The sequence below is a fragment of the Mixophyes fleayi genome, chromosome 5 (genome assembly GCF_038048845.1).
Source record: "Mixophyes fleayi isolate aMixFle1 chromosome 5, aMixFle1.hap1, whole genome shotgun sequence".
Lineage (NCBI taxonomy): Eukaryota > Metazoa > Chordata > Amphibia > Anura > Limnodynastidae > Mixophyes > Mixophyes fleayi.
In genome coordinates this window covers 221,206,938-221,221,178 of record NC_134406.1, presented here as the reverse complement: position 1 = coordinate 221,221,178, position 14,241 = coordinate 221,206,938, and the positions used below count along the sequence as shown (strand labels likewise).

Below are 14,241 nucleotides of genomic sequence, written 5' to 3'. Positions count from 1 at the left end.
TCAACTTGTTATGCTTTCAGATGTACATGATTTTTAATCTCACTTATTATCTGTTCCATATAAGTCACTGTTTGAAATGTCGGCTCTTGGTTATGAGTCAGACTATTTCTTTACTTGAGGGAACATGATGTCAATAAAATCTACGGTGTCCACTGTTCCACATGTAATAATGTTTTATAATAATGTAATTTTCGGAGTATGCACAACTCGGACCCTACAGACATGAGATTGATGTGGGAGAGACTTCCTGTATGACCAATGCACACAAATTAACAAGTAAACTACAAAAGAAACTCTATGACACGTGGATAAATGACCTCCACTTTCCTTTTTACCAAGATAAGTCTATGTACAAATAAACATATACAGCATCTTTACCTGTCATTCTAAATTCATACTTGCATACATTACATGATGTTTATTCAAACTATGCAGCACCTCATTAGCACCGCTGGCAGCAATAATATGTGCAAATTATGAAGCTCAATAGAATTCATTTGAATGATTGATGACACAGCCTTGACTCAGTTTTTCTAGGATTGTAAGAATTGTACTGCACATTAATACAATGCAATATAAAACAGTGTTTTGTTTTGTTTTTAAAAAAGCAGAAATGAATGTCCAATCCATAAATGTAAGCACATATATAATTTGACTACTTTTAGTATTATATTTTAAAGGCATAATTATAATATGTCTGCTTCTCTATTTAAGATAGGCCGTTTGGCATAGCAGTACTCCCTATAGATTGCTGCATAAAGAAAGTAAATCGTCTATGGTTGTATTAATATATTTCTGTTTCTCTTTCAAAACAGAATTTGCTTAAATTAATTAGAACAATGTGTGTAAATGAATGCGAGAACATAATGTGACAACATTACATAGATAACAGACATACTTCAATATTTAACCATATTAAATCTTTCACTAGAGAGTGCATAATGCAGTCTGAATCTTTGATGATCATTTATTATATCAGCAGCATGTGATGTTCTCTTACTTTGTATTTCTACAGATCCATTTTCTATTTGTAACAGATTTACATCCGCTTGTTTCACCCAAAGTAAAACAGTGAAGCAAGTTCCACAGTGCAAACATTTTCATTAGGGTCTATGTGCCTCAGGGAAAGTCTTAGCTAACACACAGACCATTCACATATATTCCCAGGATGTGTTTGTGAGCCTCATGTCACTGGTTGAATAGAAATGTTCAAATTTGAAACACAATGATTGATTATCATCTAGTTTTTCTAGAAAAGCATTCATTCTGGAAAGCGACCTGAGGATGTTGGAATTAGAATAATAACCATTTAATATACGGAGTAAGAAACCTACCTCCTGTATATTTCACTCAAGCACTTTTCTAAATAACCAAATATTATGCAGTACAACCATTCAAATCCTGGCATACATTTGTACATGACAAATATATTTTATTCACTGCATTGTGGTGCACTGCAATAGTGTTAAACAGGGAAAGAGAAATCATTTTCTAAGTTTATAAAACCCATAGGAACCTCCAAGCCCTCTCACACCTCCTACACAGAAATGATTGGAATTGATCAAGCTCTTAGTATAATGTCACTGGTGCACTATAAATCTGCATTACTGCTTCACTTGCTATAGTGTAATGTTTTCAGCTGAATATTTATCAAAGAAAAGGAATTCAGGTAGACAGTATTTTAGTATTAGTGTGGTAGTTCATGCAAATGAGACAGAGTATCCACCTATATTATGGGACACATTATTGAACAAGTGTTTTGCAAGATGGGAATTTAATATACAATATTAAAACACCAAAACTTTATTTATACTCTTAGCTCAGGGTAAGGTTCATGTATGTAATACACAGGTGTGCAAAAGTGTTTGTTGCATTTCAGGACATGCAATAAATATGTATGCATTTATAGTAAATGTACTAAATGCAGATTTGCTTATAGAACAAGCAGCTCTAATGTCTTACATGCATGTCCGTGTTGTGTATAAAGGACACTAACTATTGCTGCTGGAGAATACGACTTACCCAGTCGCTGCATTTGAATGTTGACTGGATTCTACATCATGTTTTCTAAACAGTAGTCAAATTGTAAAACTATGCTGTATTTAGTGGTGTAAACAGGAAGCTGATGTGCATTAATTCCCATTGCATGAGTGGGAAAACACATAATGAAAAGACAGCAACACAAATGAAAATGACTATAATCACTTGCACTTACCAGCCAGTTGCATGCGGTGATAATGTAGCAATCCTTGAAAACAGGTGAAAGCATGCACTCCTATAGCCGGGGTAAACTAATCATCCCAAAACGTGTTCAGCCTCATCCTAATTACTATGTGGTTTTCTCAATGCTTGATTTTATCCTGGAAATCCATTCTCAGCCAGGCTGCAGTTCTCCCTATGATAAACTGTTTCTTGGAAGTTGCTTTTCAATTCACTAGAGAATAGACACCGGTCACTCAAATCCCCAGCTAGGAGATGTGAACTGCAGCACTTCTACTGCCATCTCATTAGAGTGTATTCAAGAGCGTCTCTGTAGAACAGCACACGGCAACATCATCAGCACCAACTCAGTTCACACAGCTGCAAATCTCCCTGCCTTCGTTCTCCATCTACAGGCAGACACGCCCCCTGTGACATCTCAGAAAACGTGACATGGATTGTGACAGCATAGTGCAATAAATCCTGCATCTGCAGGGCTACATTACACACAGCAAGTGCACTTATTAGAAAGGAATGGGGCTTTCATACAATCATTTCGTTTTGGCTGCAAATAACATTCACCACTATAGCTTGTTCAGACTGATTTTCTTTGCATTACTATTCAGTACAATTTACGCTATAATAATAACACCGATGTTAATGACCGAATCTAATTAAATGCCTTATGGGATAATAGCCTCTTAGTACTTCAGTGATCATGAATTCCAACTTTCACAAACATTATCTCACTGGTAAAGCAGACAGATAGATCGTTTTAGCTTTTCTACAACTTTTAGCTATATTGTTTAGTATATTACTACCTAGATTTGCAGAACAAAGGCTAAATTCCAGTTTATACTTCAATTAATTTTACCTTGATAATCTAACTGCAGCTGGGCAGCGCACCCTATGATTCATAGAAGGTAGTTCAACAAATCTGCCACAAGTATGCTCTGAGCAGCTGACCAACAGTCACATAAGCATATCACTGTGACACTGTGGAAAGAATTGCAAAGTCTAGGACTGTCAGTGTAGGGAAACTGATAGGAACGCACCAATTTTATTTTTTATAATGTACATGCACACAAATATTCAAATGACAAAAACACACAGCAATTTCTAAATAGTAAGATTCAAAAGAATATAAATATGACACTCACCATTTTAGTTATAAAGCTATGTTATACCTCCTTATTTCTTCCTTACTTATCAAATAACAGTTTGGGGGTATCAGTCGTCTGAAATGTGAGAAAATATGCATTGTGAGTTAAGGATTTTGGGTGGAAAAAGATGACTGTCATGTGGAAACTGGACACATGGGATACATATAGCAGAGAGATGACAAACAAACAGAATTGCTCAAATTAATTTAAACCCTTTATGGACTATTTTAATAACAAACCAGTTAATATTCACTTCTCCTCTCTCACCAGGGGATAGTATGCCATTTCTGTAGCTCTACAGGCTAGGGATGATAATTTAATCGCTATGGCTTGATTTTGAGTTGGCAGCAATGTTGCAAACCAAATGTAGGCGCTATCTTTGGCCCTCAAATTGCAGCCTTATTTGTGATGCAAGCTGCTCTGATTGGATGATTACATAATAACCCCTTCCTTTGTTCTTATTATTACTTGCTAGAAGGAAGGACTGTTGTTCTATTGTGCTTCTTTTTTTTTATTCCCTTTGGACTATTTCAAGAACAAAAATGGATTCCTTGTCAATTTAGGAGTTAAATTAAGAGGTAAATAAGGAATTCAAAAGATTAGTTTATTTAAGTAATTGGGCTTGATGCTGAGTTGGGCATAAATGTTTGCATGGAGTAAAACTCACAAATTTGTACAGCACATGCCCACAAAAGCCGTATGCATTTGTGCATATGCAGATTTGCACACTTATACACTTGCTCCAGCTTGCAACTGGATAGGTGGAATAGGGGAGGGAAGGAGTGGTCTAAAGTACGGTGGGTACAGTAGTCCTATACTTACATGTGCACACCCCACCTGTACTCTATTTGAACTTGCCCTGCCCCGTATCAATCTCTCTGGGCATAAGGGCATAACTCTAAAACAGCTTGATTTCACTGTGGAAAAGCACATTTTTGCAGCCGCAGTTGGATTTATGATCAACTGTCAATCGACTGATTCATCAAGGCACGTATCTGCCGATTTTGAGCGTTTTGTATGCAAAATCACTTCGTACATGCCCACATCTATAAATGCAGCCCTGTTTGCTTCATCGTCAAATGCAAAGGACACTTATTACGGTCTATGATTTCTTGAAGTGAACCAGGCAGGGAAGGGGCGTTTTGATGTAGTCAACTTACAGTAGGACGTGCCAAACTCAAGCGCATGCAGCCACATCCGAATCCATCTCTGGACATCTCTGGCCATCTCAAAGTTATTTGTTTTCTGCTGTATCTCTTGCTCCATCTAAAGGGCTAGTCTAAGTCTTGAGCAGTAAGGATAACAGTCTTGTATGTATGCTCTAACATGGACTTGCAATCGGTGGTACTCACTTTTTTGGCTGCAATAATCCCGTCATAAATTTTCAGAATACTTACTATATAACTGACGTAATTTCTTCATGGAGAGATTTTACACAATCGCATTTGATAAGTGGCGGCAATTAAGCATGTACGAAAAGTTTTATGATACTTATTTAGTAAGTGTGACATAATCAGGTTAATAGGTACCATCACCTGGGTTAGATGGCTTTGAAAAGCAATAAATCACAAAAATGTAGGATTTCTGGAACAACTAACCTCAGCCAGTTTTATTGAGCATGTGCAAATAAACAAAAGCCTTGCCTGTCTGGCACTAAATATACATTTCTTAGAGACCCTCTCTCAAGTCTGAGACCTTTTGTCCCAGACTTTAATGCCAAACAAAGGTTATTTGCTCACCCATACCAGGTTCTCTCTGGAGGCAGCCAGCCTCCTCCCCAGGTCTGAGAGACAGAGTGATCAGGGCTGCAACCTTTTACAGGCCCCACACAGGTACAACTCTTAATTAGTCTGCTGTGATACATACTATGGGAAGCGTTTCCCCTACAGCTAAACAATCTCCCTACACCTTTGTCCGCACAGTATCGATTCAGCTTTTTTTGATTATTCCTTTGGATCACCCCTGTGTGCTTACCTGCCTGCATGCTTTCGGCCCGGATTGCCTGACCATCCTATACCATCTAGTTTCTTCGCTGGTAACTCACTTGGAGGACCATGACTTGTGCTTCTCCTGCAACAAAATCCCAACTCCATTGCAGAGGTCCCTCTAGGTGGGTTATACTCTGCATCTCCCTGTAGAGTTGAGTCAATATAAGCAAGTAACTAACCTAGTTCATACAAATCGTGACAGCAAGACTATTGTCTTATAACACTAAAAATTCATAGAGGATGTCACAAAAGATTTAACACATGAATGAATGAAATACTGCTGGAGCATTACATAATCCAGATGGTGAGTACTAAACGTTGTCTTCCATTCATCCCCCTGCTTGATGCAGATTAAATTCTAAGCCCCTCATAAATGTAGCTTATTGAATATATTGGCACCCTTAATTTTATAAACAAGTAACTCAGAGATGAGGGATATGGAATACTTGTTTTTGATTGTGATGGAATTTAAACCCCTATAATCGATACATGTGCGAAGACCATCATTTTTTTTCTAGACAAAGAAAGATCCCATTCTAGCTGGTGATGTGGACCTCCTGATGAAGTCTCTCTGGAGGTTTTCTTTAATGAACTCAGACATGGCATGCATCTCAGGTAGTGACAGTGGGTACACATGCCTTCTTGGAGGAATTTTATCAGGCATGAAGTCTATAGCAATGTCCCACTCGCGGTGAGGAGGAAGCTTTCCTGCTAGGCCTTTGCCAAAGAAAATCAGCAAATTCACGGTATTATGGTGGAATTTAAAGTTCTGACCACTTGGTACAAACTAAGAGAGTTAGTGATAGCTCTTTTGCCAGCCTTATATGCTAACTGAAGAAACCCAATACCCTTATGAGTTCAGACTGATTTATTCAAACAGTTGGAAGGGTCCAACAGGGACTTTATTGCAAGATATACCACACATAAACAGAGACTACTAGCCAACTCTACCCTAAAAGGGTTGAAGTTACTGTTTATCTTGGAGTGATGTCACTGTCACTGAGCCACACGACTTTAAGATCTGCTCACAGCTATGATCCTAGACCAACCTAACCAGAGTTGTGACTCCTTGTTAGCACTGTCCCACAGTTTAACCCTGAGGTGTGAGAAACCCTTTTAACCCCAATCCAGTTCCAACATTGTTGTGCCTTCAGCAGCTCAGATTATAGATACATTTTCCCCACGAGATTAGGCACCTTTGTATTGGAGGGCTGTCCCCCTTGCCTTTTCCTGCAAATCACGCTCCATCATGCCCCCTTGCGGTGGTCAACTCCAGGTAGTCTGAGAAAGTTTTGGGAGGATCAAAGGCGTTCCTACTTTGCACACTAAAATGGCATAATCCCATTAGGAGCTGAACATCCTGGAACCTGCCTTAAGTTAACCCTTAGCAGAGTGGTCTAAGGACTGACAACACTTCCAGGACAACATGGCTGACCGCTATCAGGTCTAAGTCTGCAACATCTCAGGGTTGGAAAGACCTTCAATGATGGTTGCTCATTTGAGGAGAGATAGGAGATCCATTGGTGCATAAAGAACACACCTGGTGACATTTACGAACAGTGTAATCTATACATTTACACACATAATTAACATTACACATTTTAGGCAGACATATAGCAACTACTGGGGAGAGGGAGTGCTAAGCAAGCTTAATATCTGTTTTTCAACATGCCTGACAACCTGCACTCACCACAGAGAAGAAAGTAAAGACCTCTGGTGTAAAACATTTTTCAGCCTGGCCAGTGATTTATTTATTTTATGCATGGATATTGAATTTTATTTCTTTAGTAGTCTATTTAATTATCTAAACAAATACAGAATCTCAGACGCTAAGAAACCATATATATATATAAAATATAATAATGAACAGTGGACCGCATGGTTGGTTATCCAGAATAAGGATGATTATGTTCTTGAAGCTGTGAGACAACTTAATGACACTAGGTTCTACATCAGGCTGAATACTAACCCTACATCTATATTCCAACCTTAATTAAGAGACCTTTGGGATTCTGCTCTTGCCGATAACGTAATTTCCAAAGATTCTTTTTGGATTCTTTTTATACAATATCTGGGGATCCCAACTTATTATCATTTACCAAAAATACACAAATCCCTTCCTGGTCATCCTATTATTTATGGTGTGGGTTCCTAGTAATCTAAATGAATTCAAAGGAATTAAGTTTGCGGTTCACCAGCAGCCATAGTAGTTCTTCTATTCATTTTTTGGACATCACGTTAAAGGTAAGTGATAATGTTATCTATACTGAACCATTTTCTAAACCGGTTGATGCCCATAGTTTTTTACATTACAAGAATGATCATTCAAGGCTTTGGAGGGACAATATCCCAAATGGTCAATTCCTGAGGATAAAAAGGAATTGTTCAACCATGAATGATTTTAAGAAACATGCTGCCACATTATATCAGTCCTTTTTGGAACAAGGGTGTCCAGCTGTGGTGTTACAATGGGTCCCGAAGGATGTGGAGGATATTGATAGAATGAACCTTTTTAAACAGAGATCCAAGAAGGAAAAAGATGAAATGAGATCTATGGCTTTCACTACACAGTTCAATAGCTATGCCCCTCATATTAGACATATTATTAACAAAAACAATTAACAATGTGGTCTTCTGGAGATCTCACAATCTAAAAGAATGGTTGGCACCAAGCTTTTGTGGTCCTATGAAGTTAGCTAAGCCAGCTATTGATATTAAGACCAATAAAAACTGGTTTAGTACTAGACCCAATGGGTTTTACCGTTGTGGTAGAAATAGATGTCTAACCTGCAGGTCTGTGGACCACAAATGTATGTCTTATGTTTCTCATTTTTCTGGGGAGACATTCCCCGTTGATAAAATTCTGAATTGTCAATCTACCTATGTTATTTATTTAATTAACTGTTTCTGCGGGTTACAATATGTGGGGTGCACTATCCACTCCTTGGGAGTGCGCTTCACAGAACACAGCATAAACATTCTTAAAAATATCAAAACACATAGTTTATCTGCACGTGTTAATGTTTGTAAAGGGGTCTCTTTGGAAGGGCTTCAAGTTAGAGCCATTGAACAAATAAATGTTACCCCCAGACAAGGCCACAGATTTAATCTTCTCTGTCGTAGGGAGGCCTATTGGATTTTTAGACTAAATACTTTGGTTCCCCATGGTCTAAATAAGAGTATAGAACCGAATAATATCTTATATGGGCATATTGGTATTATCTAATTGGGTGCTATTTATCATTTTTTTATTATGTCTCTGACACACATCTTGTTGTTTTTTATTTTGATAATATGTTTAGGAATGTATAAATCTCTCTCTATATTTTTTTATTATTATAATTCTATATTTTTATTTTTATTTTTTATTTTTAATTTGTCTTATTATATTTTATATATATATATATATATATATATATATATATATATATATATATATATATATATATATATATATATAATATCTAATTTTACTTGTCTAATTATCCAATATTTAGTATTGTCTATATTTAATTTTTCTGAGTATATTGTTATTAGTGGGACCATGTAGCTTTAGACTCTCCAAATATGTTTTTTTTTATCTATGCTTATATTTTGAATGTAGTCATTTAGCTGTTTTGCTTGTAGATTTATATTATGTACTATGTTGGTATTTTTTATTTGTTTTATTTCAAATTGTGATAGTTCATCCAACACCACCAGGTGTCGGCTAGTGTTATTGAAGAGTTTGGCTCTGTTATACTCGTCGGCATATTTTTTCCGTTCACCATAACTACATTTAAGTAGCTTTATGTGTATATTACTATCATAAACATGAACAATCAGGACAATTTTCTAATTGGCCGGATGATGTCACGTGATTCCCGGGTTGGCTTTTAATAGCGCTTCTTTGAATATATAGTATCATTCCTCTGATGAAACCGTATTTGTCACAGAGAAACGTGTCAGGCCTATTTTTCTATTGGCACAGTGAACCTCTGGACCACTCAAAGATCAGAACTCCGGGGTTTTATTTCCGTTCATGTAATATGAATTAAGTGGATTATCACTGTAACATCTACCTATTACCTCTTCATTTTTCCAACGGCTTCCAAGTGGGACAAGCGCTTGTGAGTTATACTTTACAGCATCAGTGCTGCAGCTAGATCTTTGTACGCCAAATCATCTCTCTGGTCGGCGGTGTCCCTTGTCAGCCAGGAGAATGTCTACCAAGTAGAATGTAATTGGGACATTTACTATTTGCATCCAGGGCCACCGAGAGGGTGGGGGAGTGGCATGCCAGAGGGCCCGGCCTGGGCCCTCGCGTCGATGATTTTTTTTTAACTTTTTTTTTCTTCAAAACTAAATTTTTGTTGTTGTTTTTTTCTATGTTTTTTTTTTGCGCCGGGGGGGGGGGGGGGGGTTGCTCGGTCGTTGGTGGGAGAGCAGGTTAGTTAAAAAAAATTAAACATACGCACGTGATCGAGGCGCCGGCGTCCCTCCTCTCTGCTCCATTCAGACCGGATGTGACGTCATCATGTCACGCCCAGCATTCAGTCTGAATGGAGCAGAGAGGAGCAGAGAGGACAAAGAATGAAGAGAGAAGAAAAGGCAGAGGTGATTAAATGGAGGAAAACGGGGGGGTGGGGGGGGTGGGGGGGATATGGCACAGAGGGGTTAAAAAAAAGGGGGGGCATGGCACAGAGGGCTTAAAAAATGGGGGGGCATAGCACAAAGGGGTTAAAAAATGAGGGGGGCATAGCACAAAGGGGTTAAAAAATGGGGGGGGCATTGCACAGAGGGGTTAAAAAACGGGGGGCAGCATGGCACAGTGGGGTTAAAAAATGGGGCAGCATGGCACAGTGGGGTTAAAAAACAGGGGGGAGCATGTCACAGTGGGGTTAAAAAACAGGGGGGGCAGCATGGCACAGTGGGATTGAAAAAGGGGGATGGGAGCAGCATAGTATAGTGTGATGTAGGGGAGCCAGGTGAAGAGGGCAAAAGCAGCATTGAGGGTGCAGTGTGATTATAAGGCATGGCGATGATGAAGGGGAACATTATTATAATATTGGAGCTGGAGGAAAGCCTAATTATTAATCGTGGGTGGTATTAATTTAACACCAGGGTTGTTTGGAATTATCTAAATGTAGCCATTTTTTCCAAATAGGGCCCCCAGCATTCCAGGATCCAGACAAGCCGCTACTAAAGAAACCTGCAGCCACAGGTGGTGAAAAGTGAGAAGAACAGGTAGGAGAGAGCAGGACAGTATGTGAAATGTTGTGATTCTAGTAGGGACAATGCTAATTTTTGGTGAGTGCTGTGCCCAATGTAAGGTGCAGGCCAAGACTGAACTTTTTGTGTACACACTGCATTCTTTCTATACTACACTGTGGTGCTAGATGTCCTGAAAGTCAGGAGTGCTTGGACATATGTGACGCTACGGCGAATTAAGAGCCTAGTGATTTTGATGTGTTAGCCACGCCCCAATGGCACATTTGCCATGCCCCCAAATGCATGACCACACGCCCGAAAAGTTTGGCGGCGCAAATGTTTTTAGCATACTCGACTATAAGAAGGACCCCATGAATTTGTTGTACCGGGGCCCTGAATTTCTCCTGGCAGCCCTGTTTGCATCTACGCTTTTTCAACGGCTTCCAAGTGAGATAAGTGCACCTTACCTACACCATATAGCACTATTACTGCAGTGTTTATTTCTGCATGCTAAACTTACTTTAGTGGTCGGTGGCATTCTCCGGCAGCCAGGAGATTGTTTATATACATTCCAGCGATCCATTATCCATATATATCTGTTTATGTTGAGTCCATGTTATTACTGTGCCTATTAAATGTCTAATTGATATATTCTCAGATATTTTTCTGATTGATTTTAGCAATAAAGACTAATTTATTTGATTTTTAATATAATAAATATTAAATTGGTGGATTCAGCACTCTCTTACTTTTTCCCTATTTAATTATCTGACTGTCTTCCTAATTGGGGTCTGTTTGTTTACTTATTCAAGATTGCTAATGTGTTTTTGCAGTTCTACTAATTTGGCTTGACTCTTTTGTTTTTCAATTTGTACAATAACTAAATAGCTGTCCCTTGGAATATAGCTTTAAAAGTACACAAAATATTCCTTGAACATGTATTTTTTGTATTATGTTCCTGAAAGTAGGTTGATATAATGGATTTCAGTGATTCTATGGATTCTGGACCACTAAAGAAATATTCATTAAAGCTGCATGTTCTTGGACAGTCATTATTGGGAGATTTCCTATAATTTATGCTCACTGGGCAGTGGTCTCATCACGTCATGGTGTGTATGTTAGCTTAAGATTAGATTATAATAGACAATTATTAAATAGGAAAAAGTCAATATGTGGATATGCATTATGCATCTGAGATAGGAAGGTATAATCCTGTATTGATCCTGGTCGTTAACTCTCTAGGAATCATAAATAAAATATTTAGCCAGTAAGGTCGAGAAATCAGCCAGTATGGTTGAGATATTTGAGCACAGATTAGATGAGGTCTTCTGATGGGCTTTATCCAATTCAGTGTTAGGGGTTAAATAATAGTCTTTAAAAATTATAACTAAGTCTGCTTGTATTGAGGATAATAAGGAGAATAAATGCTTCAGAAATTTAATTTGATCTGTTTGGTACGTACAAATTAGCCAAAGTGCAAGGCACATTGCCTATTTCATGCACTAGTATTAAGTAATAACCCTCTTTGTCTGGTTTCCTTTCATGTAATTTAAAAGGGATTTAGACATTAAATAGTAGAGTTATGCCTTTTTCTTAGCAGGCCTGTTCAAGAAATATAACCCTATAATATCAACTTTATAAGGCCAGCATATTTTAAGTGTCAAATGTCCCTTCTTCTGTGAATTAAGTGTTAATGGAAATACCATATTTCCACATGTATATGATGCTCCACTGTATAAGACGCACCTATATAAATCGTGAAAAAATTGAGGAGAAACATTATTCTCAATTTTTTCACAGACTAATTGTGCAGCATATACAGAGGAGAGACAACGCTATAGTTAATTCTGCCTTACCCTGTCAGATGATTCCTCTGTCCGGTAAAGTCTTCTTTCTTCTGTCCATCTGATCTTGATGCTGGAAAGCCGCTTAAGGTCCTCTTCGCGATGACCGGATTTCCTTTCAGGACCTTGACAAGGTCCTGAAAGGACATCCGGTCATCGCGAAGTTGACCTTAATGGTAAGTGCTACTACCCCTGTATAAGACGCAGCCAGTTTTTAGACCCAAAATTTTGGGGAAAAAGGTGCGTCTCATACATGGGGAAATACGGTATATACAGCATATTAGTTTCTCACTTAACTGTACAGACACCTTGATTTGGCCTAGAGTTTTTAGAGTTGTTTAAATTGATCAATAATTGACCATTTTTTGTCTTTCATGAAATGGCACCAAATTTTCATGTACCCTGCTAAACTGCTGAATGGATTCAGCCAAATTTGGTAATGCTGCAGGTTGCGGTTGGCTGGGTGTTGAAGTCGGTGGCCTTGGTGCAGCCTGCACAGACCCTTAACTTCGGGCAACATAGTCAATGTTTCTAAGGTGATGTATTCCTCAGTTGCAACTTGTGGTGCCTCTGGTTCTGGTGTGTCCACATACGCCTCCCTTGCATCTTGTGATGTTTTTTAGAAAATGTGAAAACCCCCCCATAAATAACCATTATCAGGATTAAAGCAGTTGCACGCAGGGTCAGACTGGGCCACTGGGGGACCGGGCTATCCCCCGGTAGGCCCCAACCCTGATCTCTCCACTCTTCATTGGGGGGGGGGAGTGGAAAATTGAAACAAAAAAAAAAAGAATACTCACGTGACCGTGGCACTCCCCGACTCCTCTCTGCTCCGTTCAGTGAGAAGCACGCAGAGAGGAGTCGGAAAGAAGAGAAGAAAGAAGAGAAAAAAGAAGCCAATAGAAAAGATAAATGAAGGAACGGAAGCAAGAGGGGAGCAGAGTGAAGGAGGAGCATGGCAGCAGAGTGAAGAGGGAGCGTAGCAGCAGAGTGAAGGGGAAGCATAGCAGCAGAGTAAAGAGGGAGCATGGCAGCAGAGTGAAGGGGGAGCATAGCCGCAGAGTGAAGGAGGAGCATGGCGCAGAGTGAAGGGGGAGCATGAAAGCAGAGTGAAGGGGTAGCATAGCAGAGAGTGAAAAGCGGCAAAGACAGCATGGCAGAGTGTGAAGGGGGGCCAGAGAAGCATGGCAGAGTGTGAAGGGGGCCAGAGCAGCATGGCAGAGTGTGAAGAGGGGCCAGAGAAGCATGGCAGAGTGTGAAGGGGGCCAGAGAAGCACGACAGAGTGTGAAGGGGGGTAAGAGAAGCATGGCAGACTGTGAAGGGGGCCAGAGAACCATGGCAGAGTGTGAAGGGGGCCAGAGAAGCATGGCAGAGTGTGAAGGGGAGCCAAAGCAGCATGGCACAGGGTGATAAAGGGGGGCCAGGAGAAGGGGGGGGGCAAAAGCAGCATGGAGGGCACAGTGTGATCATAAGGAGTAACAGCATTTTGATGAAGGGGCAATGTAATGTGTGTGTGTGGTAGGTGGTAGCTAAATAATGGATGCTATTTATAATTTTATAGTGGGGACTATTAATTTAAGATGGGGTGGTTTGAGAGCTATTAATTGAATGTGGTTTGAGGAGCATGAGGTCTATTTATTAAATGTGAATATGAATTATTTAATGGCAGTGACGGTTGCAGGAAATTGGTATATTTATTATATGTAAATGCGATTAATTTATTGCAGGGGCTGTCTGAAGGGAGGGAAATAGGTTTATTAAATCGGAATACTATTACTTTAATGTTGAGGCTGGAGGAAGGCCTAAGTATTAATTGTGGGTCCTACTGATTTAACGTCGGGGCTTGTTGGAATTTT

The 14,241-nt window shown here is 39.3% G+C and overlaps 1 protein-coding gene across 1 annotated transcript in view; it reads right to left on the bottom strand.

Annotated features, from left to right (window-relative positions):
* The window catches only part of SNTG1 (syntrophin gamma 1), a 437,638-nt gene extending 435,030 nt beyond the window's left edge, over positions 1-2,608 (bottom strand). The window contains 1 exon segment of the mRNA XM_075213502.1: positions 2,216-2,608. The gene's annotated coding sequence lies outside the window, so the exon portion shown is untranslated.
* Positions 2,609-14,241: the final 11,633 nt, after the last annotated feature.